Below are 26646 nucleotides of genomic sequence, written 5' to 3'. Positions count from 1 at the left end.
TTATAATTTTGCAACGAAATTACAGGTTTACTCTACACTTGTATATATCATCATCAAGCAGCAAATAGCTATGCTGAATTAGCCCAGAATTCTGATCAAATGGAAGTGTATCAATTAATGGTTAATACGTATGTTTGAACCTGATTGCTGTTCCTGATTGCTCATGTTGAGCTTGATTGCTGATTTTTGATTGCTGATATTTGAATGTCATTGCTGATCCTGATTTGTCATGTCTGAACTTGATTGCTGCTTTTTGATCCTAATAGCTGATCTTTGAATGTCATTGCCAATCCTGATTTGTCATGTCTGAACTTAATTGCTGATTTTTGATCCTGATTGCTGATATTTGAATGTAATTGCTGATTCTGATTTCTCATGTTTGATACTGATTACTGATTTTTGATTCTGATTGCTGATATTTGAATGTCATTGCCAATCCTGATTTGTCATGTCTGAACTTAATTTCTGATTTTTTTATCCTAATCGCTGATCTTTGAATGTAAATGCTGATTCTGATTTCTCATGTTTGATACTGATTACTGATTTTGATTCTGATTGCTGATATTTGAATGTCATTGCTGATCCTGATTTCTCATATTGATCTTGATTGCTGATTTTTGATCCTGATTGCTGATGTTTACATTTGAGTCTAATCCAATTACATTTTTTTTTTGCAAATCTGATTGGTTAATCGTGTGAGATTTCAGACCATGAAATATTGAGTAAACTGTGGCAAAATATTAAAACCATTTCACATTTACTCCACGAACTGTCCATGCGCGCATTACTACGCAGATGTCAATAATGGTGTTGTCAGTTGAGAGCGAAAGGTTGCCAACCACCATTAAACACAGGGAGAAGAAGAAGAAGAAGAAGAAGAAGGATAAGAAAAAGAAGAAGAAGAAGAAACAACAACAACAACTGGTGGAGCAAATACGGTGAAAAGGATTAATTTAAGCTCCCATATGAAAGTAGTGATGTGGATTCTGCTTACAGAATTTCCAGTTTGGCATGAAGACGCTCTTACCACGGTAAGCTTTGTGGTTGGTTTTGATAAGCCAACCACACCCCTTTGTCTGCATAAAATTTTTACCAAACTATATAATTATGCAGATTAAGATGTAGCCTTCAGTGGTGGACACGGATCTGTGCAAACAATGGAATTGGATTAGAATGGGAATAACCCCCTTGTGTCTGATGATTTGCAGATGTTAATGCTGGATTCCGGGTTGAAAATAGGTGTAAAACTCAATTTGCGACCATAAAATCCAGCATTAACATCCGCAAACCATCAGACACAAGGGGGTTATTCCCTAATTGCTGCTGTTTGAACCTGATTGCTGATCCTGAATGGTCATGATTGAAGTTGATTACTAATTTTGATCCAGACTGCTGATATCTGACTGTAATTGTTGATCTTGATTGCTCATGTTTGACCTTGATTGCTGATTTTTCACCCTGACTGCTGATTCTGAATGTTGATGTTTTATCCTGATTGCTGTTTTTGAATGTTGATGTTTTATACTGATTGCTGATCCTGAATGTTGATGTTTTATCCTGATTGCTGATCCTGAATGTTGATGTTTTATCCTAATTGCTGATTCTGAATGTTTTATCCTGATTGTTGATCCTGAATGTTGATGTTTTATCCTGATTGCTGATCCTGAATGTTGATGTTTTATTCTGATTGCTGATTTTGAATGTTGATGTTTTATCCTGATTACTGATTCTGAATGTTGATGTTTTATCCTGATTGCTGATTCTGAATGTCGATGTTTTGTCCTGATTGCTGATCCTGAATGTTGATGTTTTATCCTGATTGCTGATTCTGAATGTTGATGTTTTATCCTGATTGTTGATCCTGAATGTTGATGTTTTATACTGATTGCTGATCCTGAATGTTGATGTTTTATCCTGATTGCTGATCCTGAATGTTGATGTTTTATCCTAATTGCTGATTCTGAATGTTGTTTTATCCTGATTGTTGATCCTGAATGTTGATGTTTTATACTGATTGCTGATTCTGAATGTTGTTTTATTCTGATTGCTGATTTTGAATGTTGATGTTTTATCCTGATTACTGATTCTGAATGTTGATGTTTTGTCCTGATTGCTGATCCTGAATGTTGATGTTTTGTCCTGATTGCTGATCCTGAATGTTGATCTTTTATCCTGATTGCTTATTCTGAATGTTGATGTTTTATCCTGATTGTTGATCCTGAATGTTGATGTTTTATCCTGATTGCTGATCCTGAATGTTGATGTTTTATCCTGATTGCTGATTTTGAATGTTGATGTTTTATCCTGATTGCTGATCCTGAATGTTGATGTTTTATCCCGATTGCTGATTTTGAATGTTGATGTTTTATCCTGATTGCTGATCCTGAATGTTGATGTTTCATCCTGATTGCTGATTCTGAATGTTGTTTTATCCTGATTACTGATTCTGAATGTTGATGTTTTGTCCTGATTGCTGATCCTGAATGTTGATGTTTTATCCTGATTGCTGATTTTGAATGTTGATGTTTTATCCTGATTGCTGATCCTGAATGTTGATGTTTTATCCTAATTGCTGATTCTGAATGTTGTTTTATTCTGATTGTTGATCCTGAATGTTGATGTTTTATACTGATTGCTGATCCTGAATGTTGATGTTTTATACTGATTGCTGATTTTGAATATTGATGTTTTATCCTGATTACTGATTCTGAATGTTGATGTTTTGTCCTGATTGCTGATCCTGAATGTTGATGTTTTATCCTGATTGCTAATCCTGATGCTGTTATAGTCATCTGGTGTTAAAATGACCATGATAATAATTTGAGTCCTCTTGTTAAGTTTGGTCATTTATTCCTAAAAGCTTGTGGACAGCAGGGTCAGCGAGCGCTGCATTATTACTGTGATTTTGCAGGGAAATGACAGGATCACTGTACACTCGTACGTATCATCATCAAACAGCAACAAAGATGTGCTAAATTAGCCCAGAATCCTGTGCTCCAGATCAAACAGAAATGGTTTCAGTTAATGATTAATATGCCATCTGCTGGCGGTGGTGTTTTCAGTGTGATTCCCGTCGGACGTTTAATCACTTGACACCACTGTGCAGGAGAGCTGTTGGAAGTGTCTCAGTGCCGGCGAGCTCCAATGTTTTGATCCACCTCCATGATGCTAATAAGATATTCAGTGCTTCAGTGAAGAACAAGGTCCAAGAGGCCCCTGCGCATGCAAATATCTGCTCCGTGTCTGAGGCTACTGTGGAGATCCCACCCAAGGCAAGTCTCCATTCATGCTCCAGATGTGGCCCCGACAGCTCGCTCTAAACCCGAGGCCAGCACAGGGACAGGAAACAGTTGGCTCTCGGTCCACTGAAGTGGTGCCTGGGACTTTCCCACACGCCTAAGGATCCTCCTCATTCTGCCCGGTCTGTGGTCGGAGCGTGTGTCTGCACCACTTCACACCAGGGAGGACGAGGGAGGGCCGGGGCGCGCTGGGCTGACTATTGGAGAAGTTCGAGAAAAGTTTTCAGAGGGATTTATGCCTTTCGACTGAGAGAACAGCATAAATTATTTGCGCTGGCAGATGTTCACAGCCCCAAGTATGCATGAATTTGTAGAGCTGGCAGGCTTCCCTCAGCCAAACGTACTGGTTTTCACGATGCGTGCAGGAGCAGTTGTTATTCTGGCTGTTTTACAAAGAGCATTAATCTGAGCTGGTCAGCACCACCACCACTTTGGCAGAAATGATTTCACTCCTTAATAAGGGAGCTCTGGTTGTGTGTTACATACGGCGGTTGGGGCAGCATTCTTGGTGGGTCTGTCATCGTAGCTGCTCTGCAACAGTGGGCCTTCTGTGTTTGGCCTGCAGCTCACACTGTAGCCCAGAGATGAAAAGAACACAACCAGACATGAAACATAACCACTACCTCAAACATTCTTTGTGCTGATGAAGACGAAAGCCTCCTGCCAGAAAGCTGCAGAAATCTTCTATTGATTTGTCTCTCAGTACGGCGTTAATTATATAAATGTGACGAACAGTGTTGTTCTGAAAGAAGGTTATTTGTCTTTCCTTCCTGTGCAGCACTTTGCAGCTAAACTGACGTAAAGGGGTCATATTGTGCAAAATCAGTTTTATATACCTTTTACACTTATATGTAGACAGGATTTTATATGTCACATACTCAAAAGTCCCACAGTTCTCGTCTATACATGCAGCAACTCCACTGCTGAAAGTAAAACACAGGGCAGAAACAGCTTGCTTTAGACTTCTGTGTCATATGTTACAGACATCTGAATGCTCAGTGTAAGCAAGCAAGAGTTCCTACATGCCCCTAACAGCAGCGGCTCGCCCCACCAGTCACCGTTTCATGGTGGAGTGCACAGAAGAAAGGTTTTCATACAGGAAAAAAGATCAAATCTACATAGGGTTGGATCTCTCTTGTGCCTTCTGGGAAACAGTAGCTGAAGTTTCATATCTTACTTTTTAAGAAAACCTGTGCTCCAGCTGTATCACCGGCAATGCAATAGATAATGTTGCACCGTGCGCAGTTTCTCCAGTCACAACCACAGAAGCCTATAACAGACGTGTCACACCTTGACGATTTAGCCAGTGTATGCCGATGTGTTAAAAATACATGGGTGTACGTCTAAGAAGTTATGGGTAAGTTAAGAGCACACTGAAGCACTTTGATGTACATCGTAATACGTCGACTACGTCAAAAAATTTCAGGCATACACAATATTTTCGACATGCCAACGTATGGCTCATCCGTCACGCATACCGCGGACCACAAATTGTCGATAAATTATGCGATTGTTGCAAACAATAGGTGGTCATTATGACTTGAGAGTGACTTGATGGTGACTTTGTTCCACCTCAGGTTACTCATAAGATGAAATACATCCATTGATGCTGCCCGTTGACTGGCTGAACAACTGAAAGCTGTAGTCCTCATGCAAACAGTTCAGACTGTATAAGTTATGCAGCTGTCATGGTGTGACAGCTGCATAACTTATTCAACATATCCAGCATGTTTGCCAAAATTTTTCATAAGTTGGTCTGCTCTGGCTAAATCGTCAAGGTGTGACAGGGCACTAACTCCTTCAGCATGGGCATCTGGGTGGCTTCCCTCACACACTATATTATATAAATATTATTGCTAATATATACTCATTGGACTATTTTAAAGCTACAGTCTGTAGGATTTATATCACCTAGTAGAGAGGTTCCTGGTCATGATTTTATTTCCGTTCAGGTTTTTGCTTCTTTGGTGACATGAGTTCATGCTCACTTGACTTCGCTTATGTTTAAGAGATGACCCACCATTTCACCAAATACGGGTTCTCAAATTTATTAGCCCAAACTAGCAAGCAGTAAACAGTGTATAGGGCAGCAACCAATGATCCCTCATCCTTTTTTTTCTCTTCAGTTTTCCAGCGGCACTGTAAAATGCAAAAAGCAGAGCAAATATGTCCCTTGTGGACTATTGTATCAACATGGTGATGCAACATGTCGGCTTAAATGAGGGGCGCCGCTCCCATGTAGATATGAAGGACTTGTAATAATCCCATGAAATCACTGATTCATTGTTACAGGTAATTATACACTAATAAACAGATTCTTATGAATGCGATATTCCATTTATGCTAATATACACCACTAAATTATCTACACTGTAGCTTTAAAAGTGTTGATATTACTGTGAAGGCATACAGATACACGATTACCAAAACTGTGTCACTGTTCAAGTACTTATGTACGTACGTGACTACATGCCTTCCCCAGTATGATGGCATAATTTTTTGGCTTCCTTCTGTTGAGGTTTTGCTCAGTATGATGAAATCAAATACTGTAACAACACATACTCCAGTCTCCAAAAATACGACAAACAGTGGTTAACACTAATCGAGACTGCAGGAAATCAAGCACACAACTTTGTATTCACAAGTGTTTTGTAACTAAAAATGAAATGGTATAACACTTAGTGATGAAGACACCTTCACTCCGGCACGGCGATGACAAACACGAAACATTACAGGTCTCACAAATGTACTGGATCACATGATTACACTGTACGCAGTCCTGACGTGACTGCATTTGGACAACAGATCTGAAAAATAAGTGACTTGGAGTCGCCTGTGGTGGCTTATCGTGTCCGTGCTAAACAGTGCTCATTATTTGGGCTCGGGTGTGCAATTAGCAGCAATTTGCAAAGCATTGTCCAGTGTTTATTGAGTAGCACACCTGTTTTTGTGGATGTAATCATGAGCTAAAACAGTATCACACCCGCATGTGAAGCTCGTAACATTAAGTATTGTGTGATCAAGCTGTCATTAAGATGCAAATAATAACAACAATGGTGAAGTCAGACAACCTGTAACCGTCACGCTGTTCCTATCCGCTGAAACAGAAGCGATGACTCTTTCCTACGGGAGGGTTTTTGGCAGACTGCCACTTTGTGCCGTTGGCCCCCCGAGAGCTCTTACTCATGAATCAGAGAAAATGGGAATTACACATATTAAAGAGGGTAAACGTCAGTAATCACAGCGCTGGGAGAATGCTCAAGGACTCATCAGGACCCTCTGCTGCTTTTTCACACACACTTGTTTCAAGGGGCCACTGTTTTTTAGCAGCGCTGCGACGGCTAAATGACACGTTTCAGACGCCGGCCTACGAGTGCACACCTGTATTTATGCGCATCCCTGCAAGCCACACCACAGTGTCCGGCTGTGCGCACTGTGCCGATGACGGAGTTTGACCTCCTGATCCGTGAGCCGTGCGGCAGCCTGGCGGGGTTACAGCCCATCGTGTCGGCTTTTGTCTCCTGCTGGTTGATATTTCCGGCGTGTTTGTCCTGCCTTGTGCTCTCTGACAGAGGTAGCCTGGTTGTTTTGATCACTGAGGAGGTTGTTTGTCTGTCAGCAGAGGTCTCACACACACACACACACACACACTGGAATGTTTGTCAGGTCGATTGAGTTAGCTAACAGAGGTGGAGGAGGAGGGAGGACAAGTGATGGCGGAGGGCGCTTCCTTTCTGTGTCCTTCTCTTCTGCCAGGGAACGCCAGACCACCAGGCCCTGAGATAAGAAGTCTGGAGTCGCTCCACAGGACTTAGCCCTGCTCCTACTTTGACAGAAAACAAACCCTCGAGGGGGGGAAACTCAGGCAACCATAAATATTTAGGCACCGAAGAGCTTTATGGAGTTTGGTTGTAACAGGATTATAAACAGCTGGGAGGAAATATATCAGTGTCAGAGGGCTCTGAGCAGATAATGTTACAGTGTTGCATGTGAATCCTCCCACAACCCTTGGCCAAGCCTGGAGGACTGAACCAAAATAAGCACTTGTGTTCTCGGAATGCAAACAAAGCGTTCTTTTCCAAACAGGTTCAGAAACAGGTGTGAGCTGTTCATCCTCGAATCCTCTCACAACAAGACAAGCCCGTGGCCTTATATGGATCCAGTCAGTTTGGTGCCTCGTGAGATTTGATGTATTTATTTTCCGCAATAAAATCCAAACTAAGGCAGAATAGACAGTCCCGCCAGCGAGAGAACTGCCATCAAAGCAGTGTATTTGACTCCTTGGGGAACTGGTCGGTATTCGGTGGGAAACATATTGATCTGTCACGCTAAACTAATCAGTTTATTGACATATGCTCATTTAATGGCATCTGGCATCAACAAGTGTAAACAATGCTCCTGAGTGCATTGTTTGTAATTTTCTCTGCTCGGTGGTGACTCTTGCATCGTAGCGAAAACAAATCACTTTTAGCGCCGCCCCTTCCCTGCTACCGCTCCTCATCAATGTTTGCATGAGGCGTTATCTGCATCGCTCTCATCTCGGCCTTCCTTCTTTTAGTTCTTACCTCCCTTGTTCTCTTTTATCTTCATCCTCCAGCTCTAGCTGGACATCTCTGTCCGCCGTCCCCCGGCCTCTGTCCTCCGCTGTCTGCCTGACCCACTTCTCCCTCTGCAGGGTCGCGGGGGCTGCTTTGTCCCAGATTGCCAGAGGATCAGGATTCCTCATTACCCTGTTAACTGTACATTTATCTGACAAGACAGAATAGAGAGAGCGACCCTCCGGCATCATTAAGCTTAATGGACAGCCTAGAAATGAGGGAGAAGCCATAAAAGCAGGAGCTGAACCAGAGTCTCTCTTTAATGTCTCTGATCGCCCTGACAGGATTATTAATCAGGAACTAAAGGAATTTAAAACCTTTGCTCTTGGCTTCCTCACTTAGAGTCTTTAGCTTGCACCATTACATAGCAACCCAGGGTCAGGAGGTCTGCAGCTAATTGGTTCTACAGGGTTTTGAATAACAATGAGCTGAGCCCAATTACTGAACTACAGAAAGGCGGAGATGAGAGGAGCAGGCGGGGGACCCAGAGGAATGGGCGCAGGGAGGAGGAGATTGGGGAGGCTGTTTCACGGCTGCTGTCTCTCTACTCCTCAGAGTCAAGATATTAATGAGATCAGTAAATGAGTGCTGGCAGAGATGCGGATGTGCAGGAGAAAAACAGCAGCCCTGCCCCTGCAGGACAGCATCAGCGCTTCATTCCTTATTCCATTTCTCTCCCAGATTTGCACCAAAATGTGTGGGCCTCAGTCTTTTTGTCACAGATTTTCCTCGTCTTTGTGTCTCATGTTCATTTATTAGTGATGTATTTTCTTCCCTCCAACACAGGGGATCTGTTTCTGTGCTCCTTTGATAGCAGCGCTCTGCCCCAGTCTCCCTTTCATGCTATCTTAAGAGGTTTAGTATTCATTGATGGCTAATACAGTTTGGCCCAGCAGTTTAGAGGCAGATCACATGCAAATTTATACCCTCTCTAAGGCATAAGTGTTGTTAATCAGTCATTATTTCGGTAACATGTGCTGTTTTGGTGCATATCAAAGCTTGTTTTTCATGGCTTTAGTCATCTGTCACGCTGCGGCATACAGTGGGCACATGAGTTTGCACAGTATCTCTGCAATCGAGTGTCTTCTAGCCACAAATTAATTGAGGGGTCTCACTGTCCAGTCCCCATACCACTGTGATTTTGGTCCTAGATACTTGCGGTTCAGTGACTGGATCAATCTCGATTTCATGTCCAAGAATCTAAACATCGACCACATCTTCACTTTGTGAGTACTCAGTGGATGCAAGTGTGAATATTGGCAGTTCTTCTTTGCAACCTATATATCAATTGTCCAGTGGTGGGCACAGCTAACCGGAAAGTTAGCTTCGATAACCATTAATCTGCAAACTTGGAAAGTTAACTTTTCTAACGCTAAACTGAAAAACCGCTAAAAAATTTAGCGGAAGCTACCGCTAACTGCTAACTTTTGGTACTGACTCGCTCACGGCCACATCTGTCAGCTACTGGTAAGACAATTTTGAGTTTAAGCACTGCAGGGGCTGCTGGACATTCCCAGGATCACAAACACAAAACGAACACACAAAAAATAAATAAATAAAAAATAAAACCCAAAACACTGTCATCATCTTTAACAAGATCAGTAAATCAAAGTATCTGAAGTCACAGTTTATCTCTATATTATATATTAATAACCGCTAACAAAGCTGCATTCACAAACACAAAACAAATGCATAAAAAATAAAATCCCAAATACGGTCATTGTCTTTATAAAAAGCAGTAAATTACAGTAATAATCGTCACAGCATCTGCAAAGATTTTGTAGCATATCACCATTTTGTCCACATGGAACTGCCATTTTCAGAGCCCAAAAATGCTATTTTTTGAAAATGGGTCCCAGAGTGGATAAATCCAAAAGCACCGCCTTTGTGGTTTTGTGTGTACAACCAATACACAGCTTTTATGAAGCATGATGTCATAGCCAACAACAACAATGGCGGACTGACTGAAGACTTGTGTTCCAGAAGCTACTGAGATACTTTGAAGTTTAGTCATTTTATAATCCAGGGTTACTTGAAGGAGTCGTTCAGCTTCATTGTCAGAGCAACACCAACATCACAGCGTTTGCTCTTGCTTCATGTTCACCATCAAGCTTTATGCACACGCTCCACGTCTTCTCAGTTTTTGGGGGAGCTTTACAGCACTACATACAGGCTTGGCATATGTACTACAGTATTTTCAGTCATTTTCAGTGGATTCATTTGTACATAGATATTTCTTGAAATGATCCCGTTTTTGTGGAAGACTTCGATCTTTGCTGAATCAATGGATTCCCTGGTTGTGGCACTTGAGAAGCTGAGTGCGGAATCAGTGTGTCTGGATTTGAGATTGTCCTGCATCAAGACTAAGCAATTAGACTGGCCTCAGTAATCAGAAGTGTATCTATTTAAGGCAAAAGTGTCAAACTTTTTCAAAGATTAATTTATATCAACAATGACATTTATATATCTGGACCCTCAGCCTCTGAGCTCAAGAGACACTTGGTAACAGTCTCTGGAGTCATGAGGTCCCTGTGTTTAGCAAAGCTGATACATTTGCAAGAAAATGAAGGTCCAAGTCTTAAGGTCCCATTGCTTTCAGTCTTACAGTATGGTTGTGAGACCTGAACTGTAACCGATGACCAAAGAAGACAGCTAGATATCTTCTGTACTTGGTCACCCCAGAGGATCTTTCGAGTACTGCTGGACTGACTTCATGTCAGTCGAGCAGTTACTTAGGAGACTTGTTGAACATGAGCCAGCATGCAGATGCCTCAGTGCAAGTATCTCATGAACTGGAAATGTCCAAGAGGATGACCTGGCTGAGGCACAGACACATATTTTCAGGAGGGGATAGGCTAATTATCTGTCTGGGTGGTTGCCAACCAAGACCCAAGCCAGTTGCATCAAGTGGTAGATCTGTTTACATGTGGGCCTAGCACATGCTCCCAGATCTAACATGACCTGACCTGGAAGTGAAGGGACTGGGGTCAAAGCCAAAGTCCACCGTTCTGGACTTGGTGGTTGGAATGGAAACATTATCAGATTTTGAGATCTAATTTCTTTCCACAGCAAAGTGCTTTTCAAGCTGTTGAAGGGATTGTGCCCTTGCATCAGTGTTGAGCTGTAGGACTTTCAAACTGCTCAAATAATCGCTTTCAAATTCATGAATTCACATCGAGCAATCCGCTCTTCTGCACATTCATCACTTTCAATAAACCCTAGAGAAGCTGTCATTATGCTTCAACCGCCTCATACCATTCTAAACTGCTGTTCAAGGGCTGCAAATTGGAAATGTGATTTAAATATTGCTTGAAACGGATAGTTCATCTTCACCTAAGCCCTGCGCCGCCAGGCCCTGTCACACAGTGAAAGCTGTCAGCTCATGAGCACTGTACTTTACGAGTCGACGACATTAATTGCTGCTAGCAAAAGGTTTAGCCCTGACCTTTCCAGATGACAAGGCAAACAAAATTCTCTGTAGGGCTGGTATTCTGTGCGCTTTTGTCACTTGTTCTTCATGGTTGGATTTCACAGAAGGATTCTCTTTGCTTACACTTTTTAATCGGCTATAGAGCAGCGAAATACTCCAGCTGGAATGAGAAGGAGATAAATGCCTTCTTAACTCTAGACTGCAAATGAACTACAAATCCTTGAGCTGGATTGCTGTTCATTCCTCAATTATGTAAGCTCCCATCTGGGTTTTTTTTTTTTTTTTTACCCCCTTTTAAACTCATGATGTCAGCACGGATATACACAAGTTCTTGATGGCCAAGCTTTTATAATCTCTTAGCAGATTTCAAATACAAGCTCTAATAAGTACATGAATCCATTTTTCCTGGTACTTTTCCGTCCTCACTCACAGGAATCAAGCAGCACATTCAAAGAGAATCCGGTTACGGCAAACCTGTCCTGGCTGATTAGTTTCATGTAGATTTGTGCATGGCTAGCTTGCAAATACACTTTGATATTCCCTCTCATAGGTATGCTTGAAGCTGGATTATATATTGAATCTCATCAATTAAAAATGTCTGCCGATGCCATCATTCCAAACAGTCGTCTAAGCCCGTAATGTATTCTGAACTCTGAATTTGCACATTTGCATATGTAACAGAATTGCAGTTGTGGTCTCGGAAGAGTTTATCATTATTTCACATTTATTTTGTCTGCCTAATTACCTAATTAATTCCATTGTTATGATTGTGGTGTTTACCGTTTGTTTTGTGGTGGCGTAATCCTGTTCTATTTGTCTGTCTGAGGAAGGAGCCATCTCACTGAATTATTCATGTCGCGCTCCACGACAACACAGCCGTTTAAATGATGAAGGCATTTGTGAGATCCCCCACTCTCTCTCTCTCTCTCTCTCTCTCTCTCTCTCTCTCTCTTCACACACTTTGTCTTTACCTCTCTCGCTCCGGCCTTTTTCCCCCTTTGTGCGCCTCCAGGCAGTGGAAGTCGGGATGGAAGGAGGGGAGAAGACTTCATCAGGCTCACAAGTGCTCCTCAAATGAGGTGATGGCAAAACATGTCTCTTTAAACTGCCTGAGTGAGCACGAATGGGGGGCAGACGCAGGAAATGGGGCTCCACCCCATTTACACTGGATATATATATATATATATATATATGCCCGGGGCCCACTCACGAGGAATGTGGACACTTGAGTTGACACAGGCCCTCTGGTTTACTGCTGATGTGTTGAAAATGTCTTTACTGATTGCACACGGCTGTGCCATGCGGTGGCCGGGTTTCCACTTCACACCTTCAGCTGTGACTTTTTCCAACTTCAAGATGCTTGATAGAATACAAGTCAGTGGAAACAGTGGATCTATTTGAGTAGCTGAAGTTGTTTCTGTCATCTGGTTTGATTTTCTTGATTTATTTTTTGGGTTACACCACCAGAGGCATTCACCCTTTTTGTTGTATTCGTCTCCACAATACTTTGTTTGTATGTATGTTAGCAATATATATTAACTCGACAGCTACACTGTACCTATGGATGGAAAGAAGCGATTAGATTTATTTTCGGATTAGCCAATGATCAAGATCAAAGGTAATGGTCATATTACCAGCCCTGTGCTAACATACTCTACAACAAACATACATCCGTTCATGTACAGACTCTACACTGATTGTACCCTTTAGATACAAAAGGCAACATTTTTTCGTTTGTTACTTAAGCATTCGTCACGGGAGCCGGTCTGCTCGGTGTCTGATCCCATCAGATCTCAGAAGCTAAGCAGTGCGGCATCTGGTTAGTACTTGGATGGGCACCTCTGTATGTCTTTCTCCAGGTAAAACTGGAGTTGTGTCAGGACGGGCATCCGGCGTAAAACCTGTGCCAAATACCAATGCGGAGCTGGCTGTGTCCGCTGTGGCGACGCCAAACAAACGGGAGCAGCTGAAATGACAACACACACACTTAAGCATTCATCATGAATCAATACACTATGATTCCACTTTCACTTGTGTTATATTACATTTCAACAGCAGAGGGAACAAGTCAGCTGGAACATTTCAGCTGGTGTTGTAATGAGGCATGATTGAGCACATGCCGTGATGTTTTCCTTATGATTCAAACTCTTGAACAATGTTTCAAAACACGGGTGGTGCAAAGCTTTTGAAATGTGAGGACCCGTGTTTGAGTTTACCATCAGTAATTTGTTGCCAAGTTTGTTATCACCTCCAGACATTCTTGTCTTCACAAGCTGCCAAAGATGGACTCACTCACTCTATGTTTTTGTTGTCCAAGCCCTAGAAGCCCAGTGCAAGAAATATGAAAATGTCAAATTTTATGAAAGTGAGTTCAGATACATTATTGTTCATGAACCTGACTGTTTAAAAGCCCGTGGAACATTTTCTCAGCATGCCTGATATGTACTGGGGTCACTGTACTCTTTTATTCTAATTTATTTTTTTGCTTCTATTCTATTCTTCTTTTTTTATTGGGCAGGGGTGGTGGCCAAACAGTCACATGTGCTTGCTTACAGTAGGTTCCCAGTTCAAATCCTATCCTATCCCTGCCCATTCTCCAATGTGGAATTGTGTCAGGAAGGGTATCTGGCATAAAACATGTGCGCAATCAATATGCAGATCCATGTCAGTTCTGCTGTGGTGACCCAGAGTGAAAACAAAGGAGATGCCAAAAGGATTTACTATTCTTTTGCTTCTATTGTCTGTTTGGAGGAAACCTGTGAACAGATTTTAATTAAATTTAATATATAGAACTGGAGTGCCCAACCAGTCGATCACAATCGACCAGTCGAGTTCCAGCTGATCGCATTAACAAAAAACCCTGTCACTGGACTCGAGAGGATTTAGTGCTGCTATAACAGACTAATGCAGCAGGTGGCAGCAATGCACCAATAAGGATACCGGCTGCTGTTAAATGCCAGAGAAGAAGCTCTTCTTCTATGGTGGAGGAGAAAAAAATTAAAAATTATAATTTTATCCTGGATTATTTAATTTATTTGAATGGCAAATCCATCTGTCTTGTCTGCAATGTAAATGTGGCTTTACTGAAGAAAGGGAATTTGGAGTTGCATTTCAAGACGATTCACAAGAAATACGATGCTAACTTCTAATGCTAAACGTTAACTCGGCTGAATCCCCTTTGTTCACCCAAAAAGTCCAGGAATTAAAAGTCAACTAGCAGCACTCATTTGTTCTGTGCGGAGCCGGAGAAGACACACCAGAAAACATTAGGGGGCTCATCAGAGGTATATTTCTGGAGCGGTTTTCTGAATTGTTGCCCAAAATTAAAGAATTTGTGAAATGTCCAAACCATGCTGAATATGAACAGCTTTTGGATTTGAAAGCAAGTTTAAAACCAAGTTACACCTGCTATCAAGCAGGTGGCAACAGTGTGACCTGCAGAACTTTCCAAACTGTGGAGCCTGAGTGCACATTATATGATGATCTTGTGCAGAGCATCTTGTCAGAATTTGACAGGCACGTTGCTTCCATTGAGCCTGCTGTCAGTTTTCTCTGTTTTCCATCTGGGGAAAATATAGCTGTGAACTGTACAGTAATATTCAGAATAATAGTAGTGCTATGTGATTAAAACAATTAATCCAGGTTTTGAGTATATTTCTTATTGTTACATGGGAAACAAGGTACCAGTAGATTCAGTAGATTCTCACAAATCCAACAAGACCAAGCATTCATGATATGCACACTCTTAAGGCTATGAAATTGGGCTATTAGTAAAAAAAAAAAAAAAGTAGAAAAGGGGGTGTTCACAATAATAGTAGCATCTGCTGTTGATGCTACAAACTCAAAACTATTATGTTCAAACTGCTTTTTTTAGCAATCCTGTGAATCACTAAACTAGTATTTAGTTGTATAACCACAGTTTTTCATGATTTCTTCACATCTGCGAGGCATTAATTTTGTTGGTTGGAACCAAGATTTTGCTTGTTTACTAGTGTGCTTGGGGTCACTGTCTTGTTGAAACACTCATTTCAAGGGCATGACCTCTTCAGCATAAGGCAACATGACCTCTTCAAGTATTTTGACATATCCAAACTGATCCATGATACCTGGTATGCGATATATAGGCCCAACACCATAGTAGGAGAAACATGCCCATATCATGATGCTTGCACCACCATGCTTCACTGTCTTCACTGTGAACTGTGGCTTGAATTCAGAGTTTGGGGGGTCGTCTCACAAACTGTCTGTGGCCCTTGGACCCAAAAAGAACAATTTTACTCTCATCAGTCCACAAAATATTCCTCCATTTCTCTTTAGGCCAGTTGATGTGTTCTTTGGCAAATTGTAACCTCTTCTGTACATGCCTTTTATTTAACAGAGGGACTTTGCGGGGGATTCTTGCAGCTGATCTGCTCTGTGTAAGCCTGATCCCGTCAGATCTCAGAAGCTAAGCAGTGCGGGACCTGGTTAGTACTTGGATGGGAGACCTCTTTGGAACACCAGCGGCTGTGTGTGTTTCTCCGGGTAACACTGGAGTCGCGTCAGGAAGGGCATCCGGCGTAAAACCTGTGCCAAATATCAATGCGGATCTGGTTGTGTCCGCTGTGGCAACCCCGAGCACAAACACGGGAGCAGCAACAACTTTGCGGGGGATTCTTGCAAATAAATTAGCTTCACACAGGCGTCTTCTAACTGTCACAGCACTTACAGGTAACTCCAGACTGACTTTGATCATCCTGGAGCTGATCAATGGGTGAGCCTTTGCCATTCTGGTTATTCCTCTATCCATTTTGATGGTTGTTTTCTGTTTTCTTCCACGCGTCTCTGTTTTTCATTAAACATTAAAACAGTATTTGAGCTGCTAAACCTTCAGACACTTACAAATAACAGCACATTAAGTGGAGAAAGGCAGAGACTCATAATGACAAAGATTTTAACAGAGAGAGAAAATAGGATAAATAAGTTTTATGATGATGATGATGATGGTTGTTTAGGCCATGAAGGATCCACCTGATGATGGTTTGGGCCGTGAAGGATCTACCTGATGATTGCTTGGGCCGTGAAGGATCCACCTGATGACTGTTTGGGCCAATGAACAATTCACATGACGATTGTTTTGGGCCCTGCAGGATCCACCTGATGACTGTTTGGGCCATGAACAATTCACATGACGATTGTTTGGGCCCTGCAGGATCCACCTGATGACTGTTTGGGCCGCAAATGATCTACTTGATGACTGCTTGGGCTGTGAAGGATCCACCTGATGACTGCTTGGATCATGAAGGATCCACCTGATGAATGTTTGGACTAAGAAGGATCCACCTGATGATTGTGTGGGCCGTGAGGGATTCACCTGATGATAGTTTGGGCTGCGGACGATTTACATGATGATAGTTTGGGCCGTGAAGAATCCACTTGATGACTGTTGGGGCTGTGAAGGATTCACCTGATGATTGTTTGGGCCGTGAAGGATCCACCTGATGACTGTTTGGGCCACAAAGGATTCACCTGATGATCGTTTGGGCTGTGAAGGATTCACCTGATGATTGTTTGGGCCGCAAAGGATCCACCTGATGACTGCTTGGGTCAGGAAGGATCCACCTGATGAATGTTTGGACTAAGAAGGATCCATCTGATGATGGTTTGGGCTGTGAAGGATCCACCTGATGAATGTTTGGACTAAGAAGGATCCACCTAATGATGGTGTGGACCGTGAGGGATCCACCTGATGATGGTTTGGGCAGCAGACAATTCACATGGTGATTGTTCGGGCCGTGAAGGATCTACTTGATGACTGTTTGGGCTGTGAAGGATTCACCTGATGATTGTTTGGGCTGTGAAGAATCCACCTGATGACTGCTTGGGTCGTGAAGGATCCACCTGATGACTGCTTGGGTCGTGAAGGATCCACCTGATGATTATTTGGGCTGTGAAGGATCCACCTGATGATTGTTTGGGCTGTGAAGGATACACCTGATGAATGTTTGGCCTAAGAAGGATCCACCTGATGATGGTTTGGGCCAGGGATGATTCACATGATTATTATTGGGCCGTGAAGGATCCATCTGATGACTGTTTGGGCCGTGAAGGATCTACTTGCTGACTGTTTGGGCTGTGAAGGATTCACCTGATGATTGTTTGGGCCGTGAAGGATCTACCTGATGACTGTTTGGGCCGTGAAGGATCCACTTGATGACTGCTTGGGTCGTGAAGGATCCACCTGATGATTGTTTGGGCCGTGAAGGATCCACCTGATGAATGTTTGGCCTAAGAAGGATCCACGTGATGATGGTTTGGGCCAGGGACGATTCACATGATTATTATTTGGGCCGTGAAGGATCCATCTGATGACTGTTTGGGCCGTGAAGGATTCACCTGATGATTGTTTGGGCCGTGAAGGATCTACCTGATGACTGTTTGGGCCGTGAAGGATTCACCCGATGACTGTTTGGGCTGTGAAGGATTCACCTGATGACTGTTTAGGCCGTGAAGGATCCACCTGATGACGGTGTGGGCCGTGACGGATCCACTGAATTCAGCTTGAGGCAGATTGAGTTGGATAAGTGTAGGATGTGGCAGATTTGAAAAGCAGGTCTGAATGCTATCTGGCTACAAAAGCAATCTGGATTTGAATGTGGCTTGAGCTGGATTGCAAACCCCAGTGTGAACGGGGTCTAAGAAGGCAGCCACTGAATTGGGACACAGCCTATGACATCATATTGAAATTTTACCAGCATTTTGCATTTTGTCAGACATACAGCTGTGAGTCATTAATCAGCTCTGCAACATGTTAACAGGAACATGTTTGGAATATTCTTAATCAACTCATGTATACACGATACTCTGAATATGACTTTATTCAGAATAATCCCTGTAAACATAGTCACTGAGTACAATGTCTACATTTTTAGCTTTTCTAATAATGAACAATAGATTCACAAGTCCTCCGCAGCTCTCACTGACTAATAACACTGGAAGTCTCACCTTCTTCAAGGCTCCATATTAAAAGCACACCAGTGTAACAGTGGCTAAGGAATTTGACACTGTGGCCCCTATGGCCCATCCTACACAAAGACGCGCGAGACATAACTCATGTCATTGCTAGTTTCCACCCAACAAAGTTGTCGTTTTTATGCTCAGTGCCCATTTTCATTCAATACCAAGTGGACGTATGCTCATCTGGGTGCCCGTGGGCGTGTTCAGGTGCGGATCTGGCACATTCCTACTGTCTATCAAGTTTCTTTAAAGTAGGACCCTACAGAAGTCAATCATCCATTCTACCAGATACTACTAACGGTATTTTTACCTTTTCAGTGGGGATAAGAAGCCCCTTACAATAACATATCACCGGTTAGCCCATGATGGTGTTTGAATCTAAATCAACATTATATTGATTAACTTGGTTTTTGTTCATTGTGAAAAAATTAACCTCAGAACATATAAAAATGGCCTACATTGAAATTTGTCAAACTTCCCATTTAACTTACCTTAAAATCCTGCATGTGTGAGGTCCAGCTGAAACCTTACGTACATGCCTCATGCATGGTATTTTTGTAGAAACTCTTCACACAGTTAAGCCATCATGAGAACCTCCAGCATTATATCTTTTTATCGGCTGATTCTCAATTACCCTGTCCACGCAAATCCATTTTCTCACCAGAAAATCTTTCCATATCAGAGTGGGATGCATTCAAAGATGACTTTTTCTGCCTTTAATCAGAGGGTGAGGCAGAAATGGATTTTTTTTTTTTTTTTTTTTTTTTGTGAAAAATGCTATACTGCTAATGTAGTATGTAGAACTGTTTTAAAAGTAGGCTTTCTTGTATTTTAACATTTTTCCAGCCAGAAATGGACACCCATGGGTCGCTGAATCTCTGGAATTTGTCATAGCATATTTGAAATGGTAGAATTATTTATTTACGAGGTCTGTTAGAAAAGTATCTGACCTTTTTATTTTTTTCAAAAACCATATGGATTTGAATCACGTGTGATTGCATCAGTCAAGCTTGAACCTTCGTGCGCATGTGTGAGTTTTTTTCATGCCTGTCGGTTGCGTCATTTGCCTGTGAGCAGGCTTTGTGTGAGCAGTGGTCCACCCCTCTCGTCGGATTTTTATTGCGAAAAAATGTCTGAACGATTTGGAGCTTTGCTGCATCAGTTTTTTTTTCCAGAAACTGTGAGAGACCTCCAGGTGGACACCATTCGGAAAATTCTGTTGGCTTTCAGGGACGATTTTATGGGGATTACACAGATTAAGGAGTGCTCCAGCTGGTTTAAAGACCGCCCACAGCTGCTGAGATCGACAGGCTGAATCAACCAGATCATTTCCAACGTGAAGGCTTTGTTGATCCGGGACGTCGTCTGACTTACACAAAAATGGCAGGAGACGTGGACATCAGTACTTTTTCGGCACATTCCACTGTTACAGGAGTTTTTTCATGGAAAGAAAAGCGGACGGATGCGCCACCGTGCCGTTCATGGCGCGGCACAAAACCGCCTCCGTGTTGGTCTCACAGGACGGCTTTGAGATGGCTTTCAGATGGCTGTCGGTGGGATTTCAGTCGTGTGACTAACCAAGAAATTGTGGATGAGCTGGACATGCCAGAACATGTCCTGTGAGGCTTCATCACAGCGTTGCTTTGCACCATGCGGCACCGCTGCAACGCGGAGAAGAAAATAGATGACATTAGGTTAAACATATCCCAGCATGCCTTAACCCAGCCACTACACCATGCTATAGAGGTGGGCGCCATTACTGAGGTATTACTTAGATTTGCAGAATTTGATAGTATATCACTAGGCGTGTTGACAAAACTCATAATGTCAACAAAAAGCACAACCTGCTTATTTGATCCTATACCAACAAAACTGTTTAAGGACCTGTGGCCCACTCTTGGGTTGACTGTGCTGGAAATTATTCATCTCTCATTAACTTCTGGATATGTTCCTAAATGTTTCAAATTAAACCATTACTTAAGAAATCTAATCTTGACCCTAGTGTATTGAAAAACTATTGGCCGATTATCAAATCTATAATTTTTCTCTAAAATTCTGGAAAAAGTGGTTTCATGGGAGCTCATGGATTACCTTACTGAGAATAATCTTTTTGAGCCACTGCAGTCGCTTTTATAAAATATCATTCCACAGAGACGGCTCTCACTAAAGTGGTGAATGATCTTCTGCTTGCAATGGATTCAGACACCACGATGGTTCTGGTGCTTTTGGATCTCAGTGCTGCATTTGATACCATGGATCATCATATTCTACCCAATAGGCTGGAGAATCATTTTGGGATTACTGGGAGTGCCCTTGCGTGGTTGACGTCATACCTGACCAATCGTTCTCACTGTGTTTTGTACAGTAACACTACCTCTAACCTTAGTGACATGAAATTTTGGGTTCCAGAGGGGTCCGTCTTAGGCCTCCTGCTTTTCTCTCTTTATATAGCACCCCTTGGGCACATAAAGCAGCGTTTTGGGATTACCTTTCACTGCTATTCTGAGGATACTCAGTTATACATGCCAATAACTGCTGGTAATCTCATCCACATAAAATCCTTAGAATATTGCCTTGCATCAGTGAGAAGCTGAATGTCTAGCAACTTCCTACTTTTAAACTCTGATAAGACTGAAATGATGTTTCTTGGTCCAGTGAGACATCGGCGTCATTTTGACTAGCTAACGCTTAGCCTAGACTCCTGTGTCATAGATCACACTGACAAAGTGAGGAACCATGGGGTAATTTTTGATCCTATGTTGTCCTTTGACCTCCACATTAGAGATATTACGAGGACTGCTTTCTTCCACCTGTGAAATATAGTGAAGATTCATCCCATCCTGTCTATGGCTGATGCTGAGACCCTAATTTATGCATTTGTCTCTTCTAGATTGGACTACTGCAATGTTCTATTTTCTGGTTTACCGCAGTCCAGGATTATGGTTCTCCAATTGGTTCAAAATGCTGCTGCCAGACTTTTGACACAAAGCAGAACGTTCGACCACATTACACCCATTTTGGCATCTCTTCACTGGCTTCCTGTCCCTGTGAGATCAGATTTTAAGGTTCTGCTACTAGCCTATAAAACTGTTCATGGACTGGCACCTCCCTACCTAGCTGACCTAATTAAACCCTACGTACCGGCCCGGGCTTGCATTCTCAGGGTGCAGGACTACTTTATGTCCCTATGGTGAATAAAAAGTCTGCAGGTCACAGAGCTTTCTCTTATCATGCCCCTGTTGTGTGGAATGATCTCCCTGCATCAGTAAAACAGCCAGATTCTGTAAAGTCTTTCAACTCCAGACTTAAGACACACTTATTTTCCCTTTCGTATGACTAGCATACTGGCATAGTATGTTACTATGCTTTGTATTCTTTTAAATTCATTTTATTAGGAAACGGAGTGGGCTGCTGCCTCAACTTTATCTAAATTCTGGGTCTTTTCGTGAAGCTTAGGGCTCGTGGCTGGCGATCACCTTAGTTTTTTTTGTTCTTCTTGTTGCTTAATGCTGACAAATTATACTGTATTTGTTGTCTTTCTGATGCCTGATTCTGTTTTTTTCTCTCTGTTTGAGGTGCAGCTCCATCCAGAGATGGGTGTGGTGTCTATTTCTGAAACCCTCCAATCCTGTGCAATGGCAAGATTTCCTGTATATTTGTTTTGTGAATTGTGTTGGGAAAGTGTAGTGACACGGACCCACAACAGGGGGCGCAAATGATCAGACAATGAAAGAGTCGAATATGAACACTTTACTGTTGTGAAAGAGCACAACAAAAACACAGAGGATTACAGAATTTGAGCAAACAGTCAATCCACAAAGGTGACGTGTGGGCAGGCTCGAGGATAGAAGACATCTGTCCTGAGAAGAACCGGAACCACACGATTTCCTCCGCCACCGAACCTGGAGAATACTGGAGCCGCCAAGTTCCGAGTCCCCAGGTGGCCACCGTCTCCGAGTGTCGGATCTGGTACTGCTGGCGAGGAGCAAAAACAGTCATATGTGGGTGCGTGCACACCCAGTAACAACAATGGTGGGAATTCCACCTCCACCTCTAACACACACTCGTGCAGCTCCTGTCTAACCACTTATCTGGTTGGGGTGTGAAGCGAAGCCATCGCTGATCACACCAAACGCCAATCTCTCAGATAGGGAACACCACAGGAAAGCGGCTGCAAAAAGAGTTCAGACTAAGACACAGTTAAGGCTGAGAATATTACCTTCACAGGTAGATGATATCTCGGCAACGAGGTGGAGATGACATCCGGTTTTTATGGAGTGGAATGATGAAGTGTAGATGGATGACAGCTGTCATGAGATAATGAGTGACAGCTGTCACCCCCGGCTGTGTCCGTGGCGGCAGCGCCCTCTCGTGCCTGAAGCCCGCACTTCAGGCAGGGCGCCCTCTGGTGGTGGGCCATCAGTACCTCCTCTTCTGGCGGGAGCTCCTCTTTACCTAGGAGCGTTCTTCGGGTCCATACCCCTCCCAGTCTACCAAATACTGGAACCCCCGGCCCATTCGACGGACATCCAGGAGCCGGCACACTGTCCAAGCCGGCTCCCCGTCGATGTTCCGGTCAGGAGGCGGTGCCGGACCGGGAGCACAGAGGGGTGAGGTGAGGTGTGGTTTAATCTGGGAGACATGAAAAACAGGGTGGATCCGCAGTGAAGCCGGGAGTTGGAGCTTCACTGCAGCAGGACTGAGGATTTTGATGATCTTGAAGGGTCCAATGAATCTGTCCATAAGTTTGGGTGAGTCCACCTGCAGGGGAAATGTCCTTAGTAGATAACCACACCTCCTGCCGGGCTGGTCATGCAGGGGCCGGGGACCGCCGGCGGTCTGCATGGGTCTTAGCCCTCGTCCGGGCCTTCAATAAGGCAGAACGGGAGGTGCGCCACACCCGACGGCACCTCCGCAGGTGGGCCTGGACCGAGGGCACACCAACCTCTCCCTCCACCACGGGAAACAACGGGGGCTGGTACACCAGACACACCTCAAACCGGGAGAGGCCGGTGGCAGAAGACACCTGACTGTTGTGTGCATACTCAATCCAGGCCAGATGGTTACTCCAGGCCGTCGGGTGCGCTGATGTCACACAGCGGAGGGTCTGTTCCAACTCTTCGTTGGCCCATTTTGCCTGTCCGTTCGTCTGTGGGTGGTACACGGACGAGAGGCTCACGGTGGCCCCCAGTTCCCTGCAGAAACTCCTCCAGACTTGAGAGGAAAACTGGGGACCACGATCCGAGACTATGTCAGCTGGTATCCCATGCAGACGAACGACGTGGTGGACCAGGAGGTCAGCAGTCTCCTGGGCCGTTGGGAGCTTCGGGAGAGCCACGAAGTGGCCGCCTTGGAGAACCGGTCCATTATCGTCAGGATGGTAGTCATGCCCTGGGACGGCGGGAGGCCGTGACGAAATCCAGGCAGATATGGGAACAGGGGCAATGAGGGCACCGGGAGCGGCTGGAGAAGTCCTTGGGTCCTCTTATGGTCTGCCTTGCCCCTGGCACAGGTGGTGCAGGCCTGGATATACTCCCAGACGTCGGCTTCCATAGACGCCCACCAGAAGCGCTGCCGGACAACTGCCATGGTCCTTCGCACCCCTGGATGACAGGAGAGCTTGGATCCGTGACAGAAATCCAAGACTGCAGCTCTGGCCTCTGGTGGGACGTACAGACGATTTTTTGGTCCAGTTCCGGGGTCCGGGTTCCGTGCCAGGGCCTCCCGGACGGTCTTCTCCACGTCCCAGGTGAGGGTGGCCACGATAGTGGACTCCGGAATCATGGGCTCCGGTGGATCCGACAGCTCAGTTTTGACTTCGTGTTCGTGTACCTGGGACAAGGCATCTGATCTTTGTTCTTGGTCCCGGGGCGATAGGTGATCCGGAAGTCAAAACGCCCGAAGAACAGTGACCAGCGGGCTTGCCTGGGGTTCAGCCGCTTGGCGGTCCTGATATACTCCAGGTTCCGATGGTCAGTGAAAACCGTGAACGGCACAAGACTCTCCCTTCAACAGGTGTCTCCACTCCTCAAGAGCCTCTTTCCACCGCAAGGAGTTCTTGGTTGCCGACGTCATAGTTCCGTTCAGCCAGGGGCAACCTGCGAGAAAGTAGGCACACGGGTGAAGAACCTATCGGATCTCTCCGCTCTGGGATAGCACGGCTCCTATCCCTGAGTCAGAGGCGTCCACTTCAACACAAACTGGCGGCCAGGGTCGGGCTGCCCAAACTGGTGCAGTCGAGAACCGTCGTTTCAACTCCCTAAACGCGGCTTCACCGATCCGACCAGGTGAAGGGAACTTTAGTGGAGGTCAGGGCTGTCAGGGGGCTAACTACCTGACTGTAGCCCTTAATGAACCTCCTGTAGAAATTTGCAAAGCCGAGGAACTGTTGCAGCTTCCTACGGCTTGTTGGTTGGGGCCAATCTCTCACCGCCGCAACCTTGGCTGGATCAGGGGCGACGGAGTTGGAGGAGATGATAAACCCCAGGAAGGACAAAGAGGTGCGGTGAAACTCACACTTCTCGCCCTTCACAAACAGCCGGTTCTCCAACAACCGCTGCAGGACCTGACGTACATGCAGGACATGAGTCTCAGGATCCGGAGAAAAGATGAGTATATCGTCCAGGTATACGAAGACGAATCAGTGCAGGAAGTCCCGCAAGACGTCATTAACCAAAGCTTGGAACGTCGCAGGGGCGTTAGTGAGGCCGAACGGCATGACCAGTTACTCAAAATGACCTAACGGGGTGTTAAATGCCGTCTTCCACTCGTCTCCCTTCCGGATCCGAACCAGATGGTATGCATTTCTAAGATCCAACTTGGTGAAGATTTTGGCTCCATGCAGGGGCGTGAACACTGAATCTAACAGGGGCAACGGGTATCGATTGCGAACCGTAATCTCATTCAGCCCCCTGTAATCAATGCATGGACGGAGTCCGCCGTCTTTCTTGCCCACAAAAAAGAAACCTGCACCCATCAGGGAGGTGGAATTCCGGATCAGCCCGGCAGCTAATGAGTCCCGGATGTAGGTCTCCATTGATTCGCGCTCAGGTCGTGAGAGATTGTACAGCCTGCTGGACGGAAACGCAACGCCCGGAATCAAATCAATGGCACAATCATACGGACGGTGTGGGGGAAGGGTGAGCGCCAGATCCTTGCTGAAGACGTCAGCAAGATCGTGGTACTCAACCGGCACTGCCGTCAGATTGGGAGGGACTTTGACCTCCTCCTTAGCCTGTAAACCGGGAGGAACCGAGGATCCTAAACACACCTGATGGCAGGTTTCGCTCCACTGAACCACCACCCCAGACGGCCAATCAATCCGGGGATTGTGTTTCAACATCCAAGGGAAGCCCAAAATCACGCGGGAGGTAGAAGGAGTCACAAAAAACTCGATCTCCTCCCGATGATTTCCAGACACCACCAGAGTTACTGGTTGTGTCTTGTGTGTGATTAAAGGGAGAAGGGTGCCATCTAGTGCCCACACCTGCAATGGCGAAGGGAGCACCACCAGAGGGAGCCCTACCTCCCTAGCCCATCTTCTGTGTAGCAGATTCCCTTCTGACCCTGTGTCCACCAGTGCTGGGGCTTGAAGGGTTAAATCCCCGCTCAGGATTGTAACTGGGAGTCGTGTGGAAATATGTGTATGCCCCACGTGAATGTCTTGGCCCACCCTAAGCCCAGTTTCTAGGGGGCGGGCATTGGTGTTTAACCGCTTGGGGCAGTCTCTCTGCAGATGCTCACTCGAGCCGCAGACAAAGCACTCCCCACGGGCCAGCCTCCTCTGTCTGTTAGGTGGTCTAAATGTGGCCCTGCTCGTGTCCATAGCTTCATCAGCAGGGGGAGCTGTAGCCACACGGAGTGTTGAGGCTGTGGAGCGTGGGGAGGCAGAACCTTTTCGGACCCGGAAGGGAGAGGGACGGCGCGTGCCCGGCCACGTCCTTCGTCTCGCTCCCGATGGCGCTCCTCTAACCGATTGTCTAACCGTATAACGAGATCAATAAGCCCATCTAGATCCCGTGGTTCTTCCTTGGCTACCAGGTGCTCCTTCAGGACCGACGACAGTCCGTTTATGAAGGCGGCGCGGAGCGCAACGTTATTCCAGCCGGACCTCGCAGCCGCGATGCGGAAGTCGACTGCATATTTGGCTGCGCTCCGGCGCCCCTGTCTCATAGACAGCAGCACACTTGAAGCAGTCTCTCCTCTATTAGGGTGATCAAAAACCATTTTGAACTCCCTCACAAACCCAGTATAAGTGGTAAGGAGCCGTGAATTTTGCTCCCAAAGCGCTGTAGCCCAAGCGCGTGCCTCACCACGAAGCAAG

Source organism: Thalassophryne amazonica, chromosome 8 (genome assembly GCF_902500255.1).
Source record: "Thalassophryne amazonica chromosome 8, fThaAma1.1, whole genome shotgun sequence".
NCBI classification, from domain to species: domain Eukaryota; kingdom Metazoa; phylum Chordata; class Actinopteri; order Batrachoidiformes; family Batrachoididae; genus Thalassophryne; species Thalassophryne amazonica.
Note: the sequence above shows the minus strand (reverse complement) of the source record.